The sequence below is a fragment of the Adiantum capillus-veneris genome, chromosome 26, assembly GCF_014529385.1.
Source record: "Adiantum capillus-veneris isolate H3 chromosome 26, ASM1452938v2, whole genome shotgun sequence".
NCBI lineage: Eukaryota > Viridiplantae > Streptophyta > Polypodiopsida > Polypodiales > Pteridaceae > Adiantum > Adiantum capillus-veneris.
In genome coordinates this window covers 41,702,621-41,724,573 of record NC_140956.1, presented here as the reverse complement: position 1 = coordinate 41,724,573, position 21,953 = coordinate 41,702,621, and the positions used below count along the sequence as shown (strand labels likewise).

At 40.7% G+C, this 21,953-nt stretch overlaps 1 pseudogene; it reads right to left on the bottom strand.

The window, feature by feature from the left end:
- Window positions 1–21,181: 21,181 nt before the first annotated feature.
- On the bottom strand, window positions 21,182–21,703 carry LOC147423330 (uncharacterized; annotated as a pseudogene).
- Window positions 21,704–21,953: the final 250 nt, after the last annotated feature.

Sequence of the window (21,953 nt, the reverse complement as noted above, 5' to 3'; positions counted from 1 at the left end):
TTAGGCGGTGAACTTCCTGGAGGAAGTTCAATTGCATGGTCATCATTGCCTCGTTTAGGAGGTAGCTCACAAGGGATGTCGTCAATAAAGACATCTTGAAACCGCTTGAGAAAATTGGATAACTCTAGTTCCTTTTGATTGTGTATATTTTCTTTTGTTGAAACATTAGGTTCATTTTGAGAATCTTTAACAAAAATCATGTACATAGAAATAGAGCTCTTTATTGGCTTGTTGAAAGCTTGTCTATGTACAATGGGTATAGTGTTACCCATTTCCTTAGCATCTATATACATATCCTTTTCCTTGAACTTAAAGAAGATTCTCCTTTTTAGGGAATTTAACATTGGCAGCCATGAGATCAAACCATGGTGCCCCTAGGATTACATCCTCATGCTTGAGAGGAGAGATAAAGACGTCCTCTTTGTCCACATAGCTTTGGACATGGAGCCTCAATTTGCCGATTAAGGGAGTGATTGAAGCTTCTTGACCCTTGAAAGCACTGTCTAGAGGTAGGACATCTCTCATCTTGTAGGCTTGTATGCCTACCTTGGTGGCCAACTCTATAGATAAAAAATTGTGAGTAGAACCAGGGTCAAAGAGAATAAAAGCATAATGTTCTCTTACCTTTCCCCAAGCATGGCATATAGGAGATCCTTTGTGGTGAATTTCCTCCTCTTGGATGTCGACCAAGGTAGCTCTAGGAGGTTCATGGCGGGTGTTCGTTTGGGGACAAGCACGATACGCATGCTCTTGCTCGCACTTGAAACAACGGTTATCCTTGTGATAACGCTCAAGCTCTTCAAGAGAGAGTTTATTTTTGCCTTTATAAACTCCCTTCTCTTTAGCTTTGTTGGAGTCGCCGTTAGGAGACTTTTGGACATTGTTCTTCCTTTTAGGCTCATTGGAACCCTTGTTTTCCGTGGGCTTAGAATTTCTTTTAGCACCCGTTTGGAAATTGCTTCAAGAGGACACCATAGTATGGTATATAAACGCCGATATGGTGCGTGGCCTTTGGGAGTTGACATACTCCGCCAGTTCTTTATTTAAGCCCGCACAAAATTGTTGCTTTTTCTCTCCAAAATCCAACTTCTTGAAGATAATGGCCTTGAGTTGTAAATCCCAAAACTTTTCTTCATATTTGTGAATGGATTCGTAGGGAGAGAGCTTCAAGCTTCACCATTCTGTGAGTACTTTGTCTTTGGCATCGGTGGCCAAAGAATGCTTCGTAATGGAAGCTCTTAAATCTTTCCATGTTCGGGAGCTTCACCGTTGGCCCGTAGGCTAGACCACCATTGCCTGGTAGACTTTTGAAAGTGCATAGCTACATGGTGTAGCTTAGAGGACTCCGTGAAGCCCTTATCTCCAAATGCCGCATCGAATTTTTGGATAAAGGCCAAGACTTTGTCCGTAGCACCAAAAGTACCATCATAAGTAAGGAAAGAGATGCTCTTCCCTCCCTCTTTGAATTTCTTGAGCTTGGACAACCTCTTCCATGCGGCATAGGATTTCCTATGGCCTCTTCTTTTTGATGGTTCAAAGGTTGCATCATCACTTTCTTCAAAAAATGAAGAATTTGAGGAAGATGGAGAAGAGGGTGACCTCTTTCTGACCTTTTTCTTTCCTTGATTCTCTTTGTCTTCACCATCACCATTATAAGAGGAAGAGGATGAAGAAGATGGAGAAAAGGGTGTCCTCTTTCTCGCCTTTTTCTTTTCTTGCTTTTTGTCATCCCTCTTTGAAGTATGATGTGGAGAATTATGCAATGGTCTTATCCGTTTTGGAGGTGATGGAGAGCGTTTAGCCCACCGTCTTTGTGGAGCCATCTCTACCGAGGTGGCAGAAGACTCAATTCTTTCTGGTTCCTTCGGTGGAGGCTCTTGAATTCTCCTTTGAGAAGGATATGCGTCATCAAGGAGCAAATTTTTTAGCCCTTCATATGGATCCTCTTCTTCTTCCTGAATCGGAGAGAGGCCTCTTTTGGAAGTCTCGCAAGGAGGCTTCCTAGGTGCTCCCTCGTCATGGTGGGGAGCTTTGAGAATTCCATGAGCACGAAGTTGCCGTTGCACTTCACTTTGGAGGGATGGATTGCCCATGGCTTGTTGAAGCCTAGAAACAAGATAGTTAACATGCATTGGGGCATCATTAGTAGCTTGCTCATTAGCAAAATCAAAGTTATCAACAATTTCACTCTCTTTACTATTGTTAGCCATTCTAACAACTTTTAGTTGTAAACTGTTTAGGTGTACTTTGGCACTTCAAGCCCTAGTTACTACTCCTCTTTAACCCTTTAGAAAAAGCACTCATGCTACTGTACCTGTGGCTCCAATACCATTAATTGCAAGGAGTAGAAGAGAGGGTCGTTCAACACCAAAACAACACCGGCTCCTGTCAAGCTTCTAATAGCTCAATAGTGGTTAAGCCATAGCCAAGCCCTGTAGGACTCCACTATTAAGACCATAGCTCTTGACGGTGATGCCCGGTTAACTGCACAAAGGCAGGCGCACTGCAAGGCTGAAAAATCCCTATTCTACTTACTCACATGCAATTAATAGTACCAACCATTTATAGCTAGCTTGAGGACCTCCCTTCTTGAGCAAGAAAAGAGAAGCCTTGTGCTCTGATACCAATGTAATATTTAATGGTCTAGTAACTTGTGTGTAGTGGAAATAGCATGAACATATTGAGCATTTCATTAGAATAGTTTCCTAATGAAAATAACACGAGTGCTTGGGTGGAGAGAGCAACAAAAAGTATAACACCTAGTTAGATAGCATGAACAATACTTCAAAAGAGAGAGAGATTAAGCGATTGACAATAGTTGAGGACCGGATTTGCATGGAGCCAGTAGTCCCCCCTCCAAAAGGCTTTGTATTATGGTTTCTCCTATCAAGAGAGACATTTTACAATACAATTCTTTGTGTTCCTTCAATACTAGCTAGTGCAATGAAGATGAAAACTTCATGCACTAAGCAAAACACTTATGAAACACAACATCAATTAGGCTCACGGTCTCAGACCCAAGACCTCACGCACCTTCAAAGATGGTGAGAGCTAGTGGGGTATGAGAGTAGATTGAGAGGAAGAAGAAGTATTCTTACAAGAAAGATGTACATCTCCTCACATAATCACTCATATTAGCATAGCTTAGCTTAGTAATTAGCATGGTAGAGGAGATGAGCATGCATTGAAGCTTGGCTCTTGGTTGGATTTGCATCACAAAGCTAAGAGTTGTTGGTGTAGGCCTCCCTTCTCACAAGCTTGGAGTAGGTGGTAAGCTTTCCATTAAAGCTTGAGAAGGAGAGAGATTCTTCTTTGCTTCACACATGAGATTGTGTGCATGTGTGTGTGATAATGCCTTGCAAAACTCAGATCCCCTCTCTCTCTTGGTCGACCCCTCTTGCTATTTGCTCATCCTCACACCTCATTGGACCTCTAGCCAATGGAAATTAAGCAGCATAAGTGATAGTCTTCTCACATGTGTCCCCCTTTCCCCTTTTGTGAGAGATTTATGTAATTAATTAATTCACCTAAACTCTCATTGGACCCGTTTGCCTCCTGGCCAATAGGAATCAGGCAAGCCATTGGGCTGCTGAATGCTCATTCGACCCCTTGGGAGACTATCCAATAGTCTTCTAGAGAGCTTAATTCTTATTGGTTTTTTTATTAAATGTTTTTAAATTATTTAAACTAGATTTACTCTAGCTTAATTCTCATTGGTCCACCTCCAAGGCCATCCAATAGGAACTGAGTACACCTTGTGGGCATCTGGGCTAGGGAGCTGACATGTGTCCCTCATTCCCTTTGTGTAAAGGGAGTTTGTGTGTGTGTGTGTGTGTGTGTGTGTGTGTGTGTGTGAGTTTCTCTCTCATCTCCTTCTTCTAGGGCTCACCCGCTCCTATGTAGGCATGGTTGAAGACTTTTGGGACACACACAAAGCATCCAATTTCCCTAGGCTTTTGACCTTTGGACATGACCTTTGAATTTTGGAACCTTAGCATTTTGGAAGTCTTAATGGGATGAACCTTAGGGTCTTTTAAGCCCATTGGTGCACATTGCTCTTTTGCAAATGCCCCCCCTTTTGGATCCCTATTTTCCCTCCTTTGGATCCCTACTGTGGCCGGTCTGCTAGCTTTACCAATATTCTAGCTTTTTCTCCCTTGGCACTTCCCCATATTAAATGATTAGTTTAACATGTGAAAATCATTTATGAGAATTAGACATTGATTATTATGACGGTACCTCTCTCTTGAAATCATAGTCGTCCTCGATTATGGGGTAGATAAATAAAGCATATTCATTAGTCCTTTTTCCTAGCGGGTTGAGGATCCCTATGTTACCCTACGACATTGTCCAGAATGGATGACTAGTGCATTTGGCGCTTGAGAGCCTAAGCTACCGCAAGCATGTCTACACATTAGTCCTATCAATCTTCCATAGTAGAGTGACAAGCTCTACTTGGTGTTTGGGAAACATCGTCTCCGCAAACTTGATCTATGCATGCATACTACTTCATTTTTGTGCACAATAAAGAAAAAGAGAGTCTTATAAGACAAAAACTTTGTTCATTTTTAACATTTGTACATTTGCTTACTCTAGAGAGGCATTGTAAGCATTGAGAATGTTTAGGTTATCCTTTAATTGTATGCCTTGCATCCATCTAGCATCTTCAAAAGGATAATTCTTAGACTTAATAAGATATTGTCGGAAAGTCTTACCGCCTCTTAGTACCTTGTCTTCATGTCGGAGAATAGACTCGGGCTGCAGCACCTCTTCTTAGTTCTCAATCTTCAGTGGGTCTTCAATAGTTGGTTCTTGAGGTGGCTCTCCTTTGTAAGGCTTTTATAGGCTCACATGGAAAGCATTGTGTATGAGCCAATGGTTGGGAAACTTGAGTTGATAGGCCATTTCATTGATTGGCCTAAGAATTTGGAAGGGACCATAGTACCTTTTTGCTAACTTAGCATAGTACTTTTGGTGTCACGTAGGATTCTTGCCCGTCGTGTGCCTTAATCGAGCCTTGGGAAATTTGAGTAGGACCCAATCATTTTCTTTAAAGGCTTGGGCTCTTCTGTGCTTGTCAGCAGCAGCCTTTTGCCTTTGCTGTGAGATAGAGATAGCATCCTTAATCTTTTGGAAAGATTCTTGTAGGCCTCGGCTTTACTCATCTACAACGAAGATCTTCCTGGGTACCTTAAGTAGCAAGGGACTTTTTTATCTTCCCTCAATTACCTGAAAAGGTACTTTTCCCGTGGAAGTATGTACAATGTTATTGTAGGCATACTCCACTAAGGGTAAGTACTTCTCCCATTGGGATATTTGATCTACAGGCTTTTAGTAGATCGAGAATTGTTAGGTTAGCTATTTCACTTTGGCCATCCGTTTGCGCGTGATAGGCCGAAGAGAAGTTTAGCCTTGTTCCTAAATTTTCAAAGAGACCCTTCTAGAAATTACTGGTCATTCTTGGATCTCTATGCGATACTATGGACATTGGCAAGCCATGGTACTTGAAGATTTGTGAAATGAAGAGGGTTGCCATTTGATGGGCTTTGATAGTCTTTTTGACAGGTATAAAATGAGCTTGTTTACTGAACCGGTCTACTATCATCCATATTCCCGTATTCCCATGGATAGACTTAGGCAATCAATCCAGGTGGCTTCCCTCCATCAAACCGGTCTATTATCGTCCATATTCCCATGGATAGACTTAGGCAATCCAAAGATAAAATCCATGGATATGCTCTCCCATGGTTAATTAGGGATTGACAAAGGTTGAAGCAATCCAGGTTGCTTCCCTCTATCAAACTTCGTCTTTTGACATACCACACATTTAGAAACATACTCTTGTATGTTTGCTTTCATGGTAGGCCAATAGAAATATGTTTCAATCCCCGTTAGGGTAGACTGAATCCCTCTATGCCCTGCATAAGGAGGACCATGAGATTCATACATTACTTTCTCACGTAGTGAGCTAGTAACACATAGTCTATTGCCATAGAGAAGGTAACCATCTTGTAAAGTAAATGGTTCCTCTTTCTTCCCTAGTGCAAGGGCTGAAATCACATCTCTAAAATCAGAATCAATAGCATACTCATCTATCATAGAAGATAAAGCATTGTGAGTTGCTATGGAAACCGCATTCACTCTCGTCCGTCTTGAGAGTGCATCGGCTACTTGATTATGCTTGCCAGCAATGTGAGCAGTATGAAAATGAAATTGCGAAAGAAAGTTTGCCCACCTAATTTGTTTGTCGGAGATCTTGGTCTGCGTCATGAAGTACTTAAGACTTTGGTGATCCGTTTGCAGAATGAAAGGAGTCCCCAATAAATAGTGCTTCCATGAGTCTAAGGCATGTAGAACTGTGAGGAGTTCCTTTTCATATATGCCTAGAGCTTGCTCAACAGGGTCGAGCCTTCGATTTTCATAGCCTATGGCGTGCCCTTCTTGAAGCAAAACAGCTCCAAGGCAATCACCACAAGCATCACATTGGACCTCAAATGGCTTTGAGAGATCCGGTAGTGTAAGCACATGTTGAGATATAAGCTTTTCGAAAGCATCGTTCTCCTTGGAAGACCATGTGTACCTAACGTTTTTCTTTGTTAGGTCATGTAATGGTCCTGCTATTAGTGAGAACTTTTCTATGATGCTTCTATAGTATGCGCACATACCTATAAACCTTCTTAATTCATGAAGATTCCTTGGTTCAGGCCATCCTTTTATTACCTCTACTTTGATCGTTCCATTTGGATGCCATCTTGAGAGATAATGTGACCTAAATACTGAATCTCTTGTAACAAAAATTCACTTTTCTTTCGATTAACATAAAGTTTATTCTTTCTTAGAACTTGAAATATTACCTGGAGTTGTTGCTTGTGTTGCTCTAATGAATTAGAGTAGATGATGATATCATCAAAGAACACTCTAGTAAAGGTTCGGTGAGGCCCGAACAGCTTCTAATCAAGCGGTTGAATGTGGCTGGTGCATTGGTCAAGCCAAAAGGCATGAAAATGTATTCGTAAAGACCAAACGTAGTGCGAAATGCTGTCTTTACAATGTCTTGATCAACTATCCTTATTTGATGATAGCCACTTTTTAGGTCAATCCAACTGAAGTAGCTGGATCCTTGTAGCTTATCAAATAGGTCTTCTACCCGTGGAATAGGAAACCTATTCTTGATAGTGATCCTATTCAGTGCTCTGTAGTCGACACACATACAATATGTGCCGTCTTTCTTTTGCACTAGTAGCACAGGAGAACAAAATGGAGATGAGCTAGGCCTAGCCATGCCCTTCTCAACTAACTCATGCACTTGCCGCATAATCTCCTCTTGTTGAGCTTGAGAAACTCTATAAGGAGGTTTGTTAGGCGGTGAACTTCCTGGAGGAAGTTCAATTTCATGGTCATCATTGCCTCATTTAGGAGGTAGCTCACAAGGGATGTCGTCAATAAAGACATCTTGAAACCCCTTGAGAAAATTGGATAACTCTAGTTCCTTTTGATTGTGTATATTTTCTTTTGTTGAAACATTAGGTTCATTTTGAGAATCTTTAACAAAAAACATGTACATAGAAATAGAGCTCTTTATTGGCTTGTTGAAAGCTTGTCTATGTACAATGGATATAGTGTTACCCATTTCCTTAACATCTATATACATATCCTTTTCCTCGAACTTAAAGAAGATTCTCCTTTTTAGGGAATTTAACATTGGCAGCCATGAGATCAAACCATGGTGCCCCTAGGATTACATCCTCATGCTTGAGAGGAGAGATAAAGAAGTCCTCTTTGTCCACATAGCTTTGGACATGGAGCCTTAATTTCCAGATTAAGGGAGTGACTGAAGCGTCTTGACCCTTGAAAGCACCGTCTGCAGGTAGGACATCTCCCATCTTGTAGGCTTGTATGCCTAGCTTGGTGGCCAACTCTATAGATAAAACATTGTGAGTAGAACCAGGGTCAAAGAGAATAAAAGCATAATGTTCTCTTACCTTTCCCCAAGCATGGCATAGTGGAGATCCTTTGTGGTGAATTTCCTCCTCTTGGATGTCGACCAAGGTAGCTCTAGGAGGTTCATGGCGGGTGTTCTTTTGGGGACAAGCGCGATACGCATGTCCTTGCTCACACTTGAAACAGTGGTTATCCTTGTGATAACACTCAAGCTCTTCAAGAGAGAGTTTATTTTTGCCTTTGTAAACTCCCTTCTCTTTAGCTTTGTTGGAGTTGCCCTTAGGAGGCTTTTGGACATTGTCCTTCCTTTTAGGCTCATTGGAACCCTTGTTTTCCATGGGCTTAGAATTTCTTTTAGCCCCCGTTTGGAAATTGATTCGAGAGGCCACCATAGTATGCTATATAAACGCCGATATGGTGCGTGGCCTTTGGGAGTTGACATACTCCGCCATTACTTCAGTTAAGCCCGCACAAAATTTTTGCTTTTGCTCTCCAAAATCCAACTTCTTGAAGATAGTGGCTTTGAGTTGTAAATCCCAAAACTTTTCTTCATATTTGTGAATGGATTCGTAGGGAGAGAGCTTCAAGCTTCGCCATTCGGTGAGTACTTTGTCTTTGGCATCGGTGGCCAAAAACTGCTTCATAATGAAAGTTCTTAAAGCTTTCCATGCTCGGGAGCTTCACCGTTGGCCCGTAGGCTAGACCACCATTGCCTGGCAGACTTTTGAAAGTGCATAGCTACATGGTGTAGCTTAGAGGACTCCATGAAGCCCTCATCTCCAAATGCCGCATCGAATTGTTGGATAACGGCCAAGGCTTTGTCCGTAGCACCAAAAGTACCATCATAAGTAAGGAAAGAGATGCTCTTCCCTCCCTCTTTGAATTTCTTGGGCTTGGACAACCTCTTCCATGCGGCATAGGATTTCCTATGGCCTCTTCTTTTTGATGGTTCAAAGGTTGCATCATCACTTTCTTCAAAAAATGAAGAATTTGAGGAAGATGGAGAAGAGGGTGACCTCTTTCTCGCCTTTTTCTTTCCTTGATCCTCTTTGTCTTCACCATCACTTTCATAAGAGCAAGAGGATGAAGAAGATGGAGAAAAGGGTGTCCTCTTTCTCGCCTTTTTCTTCTCTTGCTTTTTGTCATCCCTCTTTGAAGTATGATGTGGAGAAGTATGCAATGGTCTTATCCGTTTTGGAGGTGATGGAGAGCGTTTAGCCCACCGTCTTTGTGGAGCCATCTCCACCGAGGTGGCAGGAGACTCACTTCTTTCTGGTTCCTTTGGTGGAGGCTCTTGAATTCTCCTTTGAGAAGGATATGCGTCATCAAGGAGAAAATTTCTAGCCCTTCATATGGATCCTCTTCTTCTTCCTGAATCGGAGAGAGGCCTCTTTTGGAAGTCTCGCAAGGAAGCTTCCTAGGTGCTCTCTCGTCATGGTGGGGAGCTTGGAGAATCCCATGAGCACGAACCTGCCGTTGCACTTCACTTTGGAGGGATGGATTGCCCATGGCTTGTTGAAGCCTAGAAACAAGATAGTTAACATGCATTGGGGCATCATTAGTAGCTTGCTCATTAGCAAAATCAAAGTTATCAACAATTTCACTCTCTTTACTATTGTTAGCCATTCTAACAACTTTTAGTTGTAAACTGTTTAGGTGTACTTTGGCACTTCAAGCCCTAGTTACTACTCCTCTTTAACCCTTTAGAAAAAGCACTCAAGCTACTGTACCCGTGGCTCCAATACCATTAATTGCAAGGAGTAGAAGAGAGGGTCGTACAACACCAAAACAACACCGGCTTCTATCAAGCTTCTAATAGCTCAATAGTGGTTAAGCCATAGGCAAGACCCATAGGACTCCACTATTAAGACCATAGCTCTTGACGGTGATGCCCGGTTAACTGGACAAAGGCAGGCGCACTGCAAGGCTGAAAAATCCCTATTCTACTTACTCACATGCAATTAATAGTACCAACCATTTATAGCTAGCTTGAGGACCTCCCTTCTTGAGCAAGAAAAGAGAAGCCTTGTGCTCTGATACCAATGTAATATTTAATGGTCTAGTAACTTGTGTGTAGCAGAAATAGCATGAACATAGTGAGCATTTCATTAGAATAGTTTTCTAATGAAAATAACAAGAGTGCTTGGGTGGAGAGAGCAACAAAAAGTATAACACCTAGTTAGATAGCATGAACAATACTTCAAAAGAGAGAGAGATTAAGCGATTGACAATAGTTGAGGACCGGATTTGCATGGAGCCAGTCCCCCCTCCAAAAGGCTTTGTATTATGGTTTCTCCCATCAAGAGAGACATTTTACAATACAATTCTTTGTGTTCCTTCAATACTAGCTAGTGCAATGAAGATGGAAACTTCATGCACTAAGCAAAACACTTATCAAACTCAACATCAATTCCCTCACGGTCTCAGACCCAAGACCTCACACACCTTCGAAGATGGTGAAAGCTAGTGGGGTATGAGAGTAGATTGAGAGGAAGAAGAAGTATTCTTACAAGAAAGATGTACATCTCCTCACATAATCACTCATATTAGCATAGCTTAGCTTAGTAATTAGCATGGTAGAGGAGATGAGCATGCATTGAAGCTTGGCTCTTGGTTGGATTTGCATCACAAAGCCAAGAGTTGTTGGTGTAGGCCTCCCTTCTCACAAGCTTGGAGTAGATGGTAAGCTTTCCATTAAAGCTTGAGAATCAGAGAGAGTCTTCTTTGCTTCACACATGATATTGTGTGCATGTGTGTGTGATAATGCCTTGCAAAACTCAGAGCCCCTCTCTCTCTTGGTCGACCCCTCTTGCTATTTGCTCATCCTCACACCTCATTGGACATCCCCATGCCTAGCCAATGGAAATTAAGCAGCATAAGTGATAGTCTTCTGACATGTGTCCCCCTTTCCCCTTTTGTGAGAGCTTTAGGTAATTACTTAATTCAACTAAACTCTCATTGGACCCCTTTTCCTCCTGGACAATAGGAATCAGGCAAGCCATTGGGCTGTTGAATGCTCATTGGACCCCTTGGGAGACTGTCCAATAGTCTTCTAGAGAGCTTAATTCTTATTGGTTATTTTATTAAGTGTTTTTAAATTAATTAAACTAGATTTACTCTAGCTTAATTCTCATTGGTCCACCTCCAAGGCCATTCAATAGGAACTGAGTACACCGTGTGGGCATCTGGGCTAGGGAGCTGACATGTGTCCCTCATTCCCTTTGTGTAAAGGGATCTTGTGTGTGTGTGTGTGTGTGTGTGTGTGTGTGAGAGAGAGAGAGAGAGAGAGAGAGAGAGAGAGAGAGAGAGAGAGAGAGAGAGAGAGAGAGAGAGAGAGAGAGAGAGAGAGAGAGAGAGAGAGAGAGTTTCTCTCTCATCTCCTACTTCTAGGGCTCTCCCCCTCCTATGTAGGGATGGTTGAAGACTTTTGGGACACACACAAGCATCCAATTTCCTAGGCTTTTGACCTTTGGACAGAACCTTTGAATTTTGGAACCTTAGCATTTTGGAAGTCTTAATGGGCTGAACCTTAGGGTCTTTTAAGCCCATTGGTGCACATTGCTCTTTTGCAGGTCCTATTTTCCCTCCTTTGGATCCCTATTGTGGCCGGTCTGCTAGCTTAACCAATATTCTAGCTTTTTCTCCCCTGGCACTTCCCCATATTAAATGATCAGTTTAACATGAGAAAATCATTTAGGAGAATTAGATATTGATTATTATGACATCTTGTGTCAAAGGGAATCTCAAATGTTGTGTAGGCCATTAATGTACATCCATATTTTATGGATATAGGCTCGGTTGAGGATGTTGCAGGTTCTAGGGGGTCTGTTGTTGTTACTAGAGTTGTTTTGCCTACAGCTAAGTAATCCCATTGGGATGTTAGAGATGCTAAGGCTCATGCATCAATTGCATTATTGTGAAGCACACTATTAATCCTCACATTCGCTCAAAAAAATGAGCAAAACAGGCTTGGGATACTTTGGCTGGTCTTTATGCAAGTCACAATGAGACTAAAATAGCATTGCTGTATAAAGAGTTGGAGTCAAAAATTATGCAGGAGGAAGATGACACAAACATTTTTCTTGATGGTGTCAAGGATATCAATGAGCAACTCATTTTTGCAGGTGAAGTTATTTCTGATTATTTACTTTTTGCACATTATTCTCAGTGCATTGCCAGACATTCACCAAAGTTTTGCTAGTATTTTGAGGCTTATGACCAAAGGAAACCATCAACAAGCTATCAAGTTTGATGCGTTATACACATTGCTCTTACATGAGTCTCTTTCAAGAAAGAATAGGGCTAAACAACATGCAACTAAATAGGTTTTTATTGATGTTCAAAGAGGAGGTGGTAAAAGCAATGCAACAACTCATCTAGGAATTTTGGTAAAAATAAATAAAGAACAAGATGCATTGCCATTATTCCAAGGCTAATGGTCACTTGATAAAGAAATGTCCTATGTCGAAGACAAAATAAGCGAAGAAGAAAGATACTCGATCTACTACCAATGCAGCCATTGTAGAATCTTCTAGAAATGGAGATTATGATGTTGATGTAGATGCAAAGTGTGAATTTAGTGCAGAGTGTACTTATGATCCTTCTATCCATGATGCATGTATGTTGCTGCAAAGTCACATGTTTTATAGTGGTGCTACAAAGCACATAAATTCACATCACCATTTGTTTGCCTCTTTCAAGGGTATCCCTCATCATGGGAATACGTTCACTTGTGTCAATAATGTCCCGTATCTAGTCAAAGGTGTTGGCAAGATTGTGCTAGCTGTTGTGAAAATACAACCTTTACAAACGTGCTCAAAAGATGCATCAAGAGTCGGCAAGGAAGCACCATATAAGATTTTTACAAACGTAGCAAACTGGCAAAATTCAGATGCCCAAAGCATTCATACCAAATTTTGGCATCTGAAACAACCTTTGAATCCACAACTGCATTTGCAATATTTTGCCCACACTTGTCATACAAAATGAGCTCATACAGCCTGTGGAACTTTCAAAGTTTCAAACGATGGTTTAGTAAGGGCTACATGCAGGTTATAGCCTGTGCGCATAGTGATGTTTCCCTCACTAGGAGGTTTTTTGTCTTGTGCATTGAATATACACCCATCACTCTAGGGCTAACTTGTCTTTCTATTTGCACACTAAGCAATATATTCTCTATTGTGTGCCTTGAGCTTCTTCATCTTCTCCAAGTTGTGTGTGCACCCTGCAACCCTAATTCCCATAGGTCCGCTCTCGTAGAATTCAAGGACTTCTCATAGTGTAGCATAGGTAGAGACTTTTCCTATTACTCAGTGAAAATTGATTGCCTATTGCTCAATGTGCATAGATTGAGGGTTTGGATGAAATTTTTACTTTGTTTATCCTTGGGGGTCCCACCTTGAAGGATGCAAGGGTCAAGAATCTTGATCAACTATTTAAATCAGGAAGAGAAATCATACCAGCTTTCTGTTAAACAATGGCGTCGTAACTCTAAATTATGTACATAGTGGTGGTACTATGTCTTGTCTATATTTGAATCAAATTCTCTCTCTCTCTCTCTCTCTCTCTCTCTCTCACACACACACACACACACACACACACACACACACACACACACATCTTGAGCTTCTCTTAATATACCTATGGGTGAAAACATGTTAATGTGTCGTGCTTTTTGTGCTAGTTAACATATACCAACAAGCACATCTTGTAAGCATAACGACATTCATGTTTTTTCAAGTGTGTGCGCCACCATCATGAACTATATAAAGTGTATACTTGGACTTCAAAAAAATGAATCGTAATATTTCAAAAATCTCAAACAATTAAGCTCAGTCGTCGTTACGTTGAGGTAGTGGTGTAGTCATGAAGCATGGAGGGAAGCACGACGCAGTGGCCACAGGTCAGAGAGAGGGAGGAAAGTGATTGCGAGCTGCAAGTAGGTTTGTAATCACAGAGGCCACTAGTCAGCCCAAGTGGAGGATAGCTCACCACTAGATCCAGCCACCTCCGATAGCAAACTTGACAGTACTCCACCGAGAAGGAAGCAAGGGACAAAGGTTCTGTTGCTTCTCCTCTACCCTGCAAAAGATTGAAAGGCTTCTAATTCCCAAGGATCCCCAATGTCAAAGTACATGCATGCAGGGAAGGGGAAGCAGGACTCGAGTACTCTATCTCTCTCTCTCTCTATCTCTCTCTCTCTCTCTCTCTCTCTCTCTCTCTCTCTCTCTCTCTCTCTCTCTCAATGAGAGGGCCACATTTGGAAGTTGTAAATCAAGCAAAGCATGACACATTTCTCCAGCATGCCCCGACTACTAATCTACTAGTGAATCCTCTCACCCATGAGAAAATTGTGTTGTTAAGTATATGCTGCAATCAACACAGAGGACTATGCATTCAACTTATATGCTTGTTTTTGCAGTAGCCCCTAGCTGCAATCTTGTTGTGGATTCTCTCACACTGATCAGATGCTTGTGCATTGACTTAGGGATTCAAGGTGCATGCTTAGATGATTGCATCTAAGGAGAGCCCGTGCAATTGCCTGGTAGAAATTACTTGACATCCCTATTCTAGTGGGGTTCTCTAAGGTTTTAATCTTATAATCTTGTGTGGTGTGCAGTCCAATGGAAAGCTTCCAAGCTGAACATCCCACTGCAGGAAAAGTTTTGAACGGAAGAGTTTAATGTTGTCCATGGCCTCTCCATGGATGATGTCGATCCCAAAGTGGTGAAGTGGGAGCAGATTACAGATGTGGAGTGGTTCAGTGTATTTAGAGAGGCAAAGGATTGCAGTAAATATCGCTTCAAATGCAGTAGCATTCGTAGCAACATGTACGACCAAGTACTTTAACTACACTACAGGGTGTACCAGAAGGCCCCCACCAACATGGAAATTAATTCGGCTTTTGCAAAGGGTTTTGTAAAACAATTCAGTCCAGTGGCAATATCAAGTGGCTCAATCATGCAAGTAAATTGGGCTGAGTTTGCTGTCTAGCATTTGCAAGACCTTCGAGAAAAAAGATACTACGATGCCCATGTTGAAAAGTGGAGGGTGCGTAATACCCACCCCTCAAGTCAAAAAACAGAGGAGGGCTCTGCAGAAACAAAGGATGATTGCACTGGCCAAGTCGCTTGGAACGTTGTTTTTGCTGCCAGAGCAACACCCCTCTCTATTAACAACTCTCACAAAGTGACAGCAAGCCTGTCATATTTTGGGCTCTCTGATTTGCAACACATCATGAGTGCAAGTGACCATCTCATAAATTGATTCCAGGATGCTAAACAGCAGCTCAAGAATGCGGGTCAGGAGCTTGAAGCTGTGAGGGTTCTGCAAGCAAGCCATGATATGGTCAACCCTGTAGTACTTGCTATGAGAGAAGCTTCATGATGTTGAGAATGGATTGCGGTGTTTAGGTCTCATTGACAGTGTGGATGCAAGGAGAGAAATAGAGCTCAAGATAAAGATCGAGACACTGAAAGAGACATTAGATGGTTTGGGGTTTCCTCACAGTGAGGAGACCCCCACTGCTGTTGATATTGACATAACCTGTATTTGTGTAAGTGCCGATGGTTTTTGTGATTGAACCTTATGTTTTGAATATGTGCACAACTATCCTATGTACTTACCATGCTTTTGTTTTGATTGGTTTGTAGATTAATGTGGAGGTGCAGCAAGTGAAAGTGCACGCCTACGATAGTCAATTGCAGTTGCTCATGTAGATAAGTAGGATGATACAAGGCTCCTTCATCCCCAATGCCCTATGCAAGATAACTATGGACACTTTTATAGAGTGTATAGGAGGGGTACACGATGGGACAACAAGCAACATGTGTGCTGGCTGTGGTTTGCCACTAGAAGTACATGAAATCAGTTCAATGGTCAAAATGCCATGTGAGCATACCTATCACCTAATCTGCTTTGTTGCTGCATGCTCCGTGGGGACCGAATATAGAGGTTCCACTTGCCAGTAGAGGATAACAATTGAATGGTGTGGTAAGGTCACAGGGCAAGGACCTCCAATCACACAGAGTTTTGGTAAGAAAATGTTAAGGAACAATTATCCAACCTTGATTCCTACACTAGCCCTATGTTTGCTAGTTAGCATAGAAGGTATGCTAGTTAGCTTAGAGGGTATGGTGGCTAGCATATTGTGTATGGTAGTTGGAAAACCTAGTTATGCTAGTTAGCATACTACGAGATATAGCTAGCATACATGGTCATGGTGGTAAGCATATTGTGTATGCTAGTTAGCACAACTAGTTATCCTAGCTAACATATTGTGAATACTAGTTGGCATTTTTTGTATGCTAGTTAGCATATTGTGTTTGCTAATAAGCATTCCTTCTATGCTAGTTAACAAACTATACATACTAACTAGCATAGAGAGTTTCCCAATTAGAAAAAAAGTATGCTAATCAGCATATTAAATATGCTAATTAGTGCACAATGTGCTAACTAGAAAACAAGGTATGCTAATTAGCATACTTTTTATCCTAAGTAGAACACTGTGTATGATGGCTAGCATGCAAGTATGGTAATTAGCATGCATAAGCATACCTTTTTTTTCTAGTTATCATACTTACATTTTATTAACATTTTATGTATGCATACTCTATGTGCTAACTAGCTACCAAGATATGCTAATTAGCATATTTTTTATGCTAATTAGAACATTGTGTATGATGGCTAGCATGCAAGTATGATAACTAGAAAACAAGATATGGTAATTAGCATACTCAGTATGCTAGCTAGCATTTGGTGCATGCTAACAAGCATTCAAAGTTTAGTTAGCATACCTTCTTTGCTAGCTAGCATAATGTGTATGCTTGTTAGCATACCTCTATGCTAGTTAGCATACATTTTGAGCTAGCTAGCATAATGTGTATGCTAGTTAGCATACATCTTTGCTAGTTATCGTAATGTATATTTTAATTAGTAGAGACGTTATGTTAATTAGCATAACTTATTTTCTAGTTAGCATACCATCTATGCTAGCATACAAATGTGTATGCTAATTAGCATATCATGTATGCTAATTAGCACACCATCAGTAATAAGCATACCATTAGCATACACACAATTTTGCCTATTAACATTTTATGTATGCTAATCAGCATACATTCTCTGCTAGTTAGCATACACACTATATTCACACTTCCTTGTTAGCATACTTTGTATGCTAGTTATCATATTGATCATGGTGGTTAGTACACTTCGTATACTTAGTTAGCATAGACAATATGAATGTCTACAAGTAGATGCCTACCATACATGGAATGCTACTTGTCACACTATGCATACAAGCAATCATAATGGTATCGATGAAAATTAACGAGTGAATGGAATACACAGTTATCAATGATGCAGGATGCAAACCTGACAAGACACCTGTCAATCAAATGATAGAAGAGAAGCTTTGTAATGATGAATTTGATGAGCTAGATAGATAGCATGAAAGGGTAGATGTAATGCCACAGCATGCGACAGCGCACGAGGCTGCTGCAGATGGTAAAGAAACAAATGATGATGATGAAGATTTTATCATTATTACTCATCCCAAACCCAAGCGCCCTACAGATGATCAAACAAGCGTCCCAGAGTGTGCAAGAGGAAGGGAGGAGTGCTCAAGAGGAAGGTTTCATGACTAACAGTGAGCTGACTGTGCAAGACGCCCGTGATGGCAGCCCTTTGCAGGGTTTTGTAAACAAAGTCAAATTAAAGAGAAAAGATGGCCTGGAACAGATTCTGGAAGATCCTGGGGACGAGATATGTGCTGCCCCTCCGAGCACCCTGGATGACATAAACAAATGTAGCAGAGGTGAAAAGAAATCCATTCGCTCACGTGCTTGCAAGAAATTATGCTGAATTTGTTCCCTATTGTGTCCAAGTTATGTAGTGTTAGCAAGCTCCACACACTATGGCATGTATCTCTCTGGATATTTATAATGGAGAAACTCTTTTCAATATTATTTTATTGTGCAACAGTTAAATATTTTTTGCTTGTCCTTTATGATGTCTTTATTTGATACCATTTTTGTGTCACAGGGCAAGACAAACTGTCGTTAAACTGCAGTTAATTGCCTTGCATGATTTGAATTATTCCACTGCATGCAAAATCATACGAAAGCGGCTTATCGGCAAGGTGATACATCTACAAAAAGAAAAATCCAAGATTGAGAAGCATCTAGCTAGCTATCTGAAACACTTAACAAAATTCTTAAGTACTTCAGTTATGTTCATCCCTCAGGGGAAGTTATTTTTGCTGAGTGGTATGCAATGCCAGACCCAATATGCGTGCCAAAGCTGTTGTCAGACGAGGGGTGCTCCTTTGTTCTTGATTTAGAGCCTGCTTGTTCAAGTGTTAGAGGCAATGCACGGTGACATTCCCCCTAAACATGCAGGGAAAATGACCAAGTACAATGTGCAAGATAGGTATTTTGTCGCAAAGACAGTCACAAATTTTTGGATTGGTGCCTCTGATTTTTCCATGTGTATATATGGAGCACCAGCATGGAACCTAAAGTGAATGCAATATTAGAAAAAATATTCAAAGAGCAACGGGCTAAGCTAAGAGGTGTTTTTTCATAGAATCATTGTAGTGGCCAGCCTTGGCAGATATATAATAAGCCTGTATTCTTGAATGATTTGAGATTGTTTTGGAAGAACTACAGCTTTGGGTCCCAAAACAGTCTAATTATTGATGATAGTATGTACAAAGTGCATCAAAACCCTGAAGGAAGTTGGCTTGTTACTCCTAAGATAGAGGACCAGACCAAAGAACAATGGCAAAACTTCTTGATAGATCCTTTGAGTAGTAGGCTGTTCCTATGGCTGCAATTAGAGGATCGTGCAGCATATACAGCTGAAAATGTGTTTGATACTGCCCTAGATTTGTTTTCACAAGAAGTGATCAGGAAGCTGGCATCAGAAATGCAAAACTTCAATGAGGCCCAACGTAAGGAAGCTATGCGTAGGAGACAAAAGGAGGCTAATGAAGAAGCTGAAAGACATAAGAGAGAGAGGCTACAGAGGGAAAAATTAGAGAAGTAGCAACAAGAAGAATAAAAAAGAGAGTTGCAAGAACCAAAAGCTCAACAAGAAGAAGAAAGAGAGCAAGACCCAAAAGCTCAGCAAACAAAGAAGCAAACGGACACTGGGAAAAAGCGAGTGTACAAGCACGCTAAACCACGATCTTATCCAAAGTAGGAGGCTCTCTGCAGTTTTGTAACATTATGCGGGAAATTTGTAAATTGCCTTCCCAATGTTTGTAATTATTCCGACATTCATTTCAAATAGTAATGATCCGATCCTGTACTATTCTTTTTTTGAAGACAATACTATGTGTACTGTTGGCAATGTTTTTTGTCTTGTAAACATTGAATTTGTATACATTCTCACTGGAAATCAGCAAAGGTATACTAATTAGCATAATGTTTATGTTAGTTAGTAGACTGTTTATGCTAACTAGCAAAAATAGTATGCTAATTACCATACACGTAGTAGCTAATTAGAATACATTCTAATTAGCATACTGCACATTTTTGTTTCTGCTAACTTCCACTCACAGCATACCATAGTATTCTAGTTAGCATATACAGTATACATGAAGCTGCCATGTTTTCTCCTTGAAACCAACAATGGTATGCTAATTAGCATATTGTCTATGCCAACAGGCATAAACAATATTCTAATTAGCATACTGTCTATTCCAACTGGCATAAACAATATGCTAATTAGCATACATGATATGCTAATTAGCATTCCTTCAATTAGCATACTATAGAATTTTGTTTTTACTAACTTCCACTCACAACATAGTATGCCAATTAGCATACACAGTGTATAGAAAGCTGCCATCCCTTTTTGAAACTAGCATACAGTATGCTAATTAGCATACATGGTATGCTTATTGGCATACACAGTATACAGAGAGTTGTTATCTCTTCTCCTTAAAACCAGCAAAGGTATGCTAATTAGCATACTATACTATACTATGTATGCTAATTAGCATACTATATTGAGTGGAAGTTAGCACAAACAAAAATGTACAATATGCCAATTGAAGGTATGCTAATTAGCATATTGTTTATGCCAGTTACTTATGCTAATTAGCATACCCACAAAATGCCAACTGGCATAAACAATATGCTAATTAGCATACACAGGATGCAGAGACCTATCATCTCTTCTCCTTGAAACTAGCAAAGATATGCTTATTCACATAGTGTTTATGCCAACTGGCATAAACAGTATGCTAATTAGCATACTATGCATTTTTGTTTGTGCTAACTTTCACTCACAACATATTATGCTAATTAGAACACACAGTATACAGAAAGTTGTCATCTCTTCTCCTTAAAACCAACACAGGTATGCTAATTAGCATAATGTTTATGCCAACTGGCATAAACAGTATGCTAATTAGAATACACGGTGAACTAAAAGCTTCCATCTCTTCTCTCCTAAACCAGCAAGGGTATGCTAATTAGCATTCCACTCACAACATATTATACTAATCAGCATACAGTATACAGAAAGCTGCCGCTCTCTTCTCCTTGAAAACCAGCAAAGTTATGCTAATTAGCATATTATTTATGCTAACTAGCATATATAAGTTTATGCTAATCAGCATAAACAGTATGCTAATTCGCATTAGTATACACAGTATACAGGAAGCTACCATCTCTTCTTCTTGAAAACCAGCAAAAGGTATGCTAATTAGCACATTGTTTATGCTAACTAGCATAAACAATATGCTAATTACCATACCATTTATGCTAACTAGCATACCCGCAGAACACAATTAGCATACCTTCTTAATATCATATTGTGCAAGTCACTAGCCTGTTTTGTACACATCTTTCCAAACCCTAATGCCTTTCTTATAAGCTGGTGTGCCTTCTTTTACAGTTTCCATTTATATTTGTTGGCTACCTACCCAAACCATATGGAGTCCTACTGTAAAAAGCGTAAATTATAAGACACCAAAGGAGGCGGACTTTGAGCTTGTTTAATCACCTCTCTAGAGTTCTACATTTTCTTGATGATCTCAGATCCTCTAGGTTTAATGAGACAGGTTGTACAAATGATCTCTCTTAAACTGAGACCCCTCTTTGATAGACACCAAAGCCATGTATACACAAAGCACACAAGAGACACAAGAGATAGAAGATACCCACGTTTTTGATAAAACTGCAATATCTCCGAGCAAGAAGTATATTGAAGATGCAACGATTACAACTTAAAAGTTGAAGGGCATGCTATTATAGATTTCTTCATAGCTTTCTGGGTTGATTGTGTACACTTTCTGTCTTCTTGGGATGTGCTCCATGGGTATTTTGATACATCGTACCAGATGTGAAAGTACGTGGACGATGGACTGCTTGTGGTCTAGCTTGAAGGTGTATGCATCCAATTTCTTGTAATACAGACCTTGCACAACATATGAGCCTCTATCAATTGCATTCCGCCACTCATCGAGGTACCCCTTCTCCACCTTCTCCTTTGCTGCAACACACTTGACCAGGTAGAAATCCACATCCTTGACGTTGGTCGAAGCATCTGAATTTACAGCAAATGTGTCGCCAGCACATAGAGCTCTACTCAACACATCATGACCTTCGTATGTGAAGTCATCGTAGGTGGCTGCTTCATCTTCCGGCTCAGAATTTTACATAGCCTCATCAAGTAATGGCAATAGAGTATGATAATCCCAAGGCTGCACGTGAGCTTTATTGACGCAGCGATTCCATCTTTCGTGCATGCATGCATCACAGAAGCATGCCAAGGCTCTTGTAGCAAGGGCAATTGGATCCCCAGGGTTGTGACAACAAAAAGCACGCAGAGAGCGAGTTTTTGCCACAGTGGCACAATTCCACTTCACTTCCCTGTTTACTTCCCCCTCAAACATTCTCATTCCAATCTTGCAATTTAGATGCTTTTCCTTGAATCTACAAAAGGACTCAACCTGCAACATCCAAATGATGATCAGTATTCAGATTTCTAACTAGGAC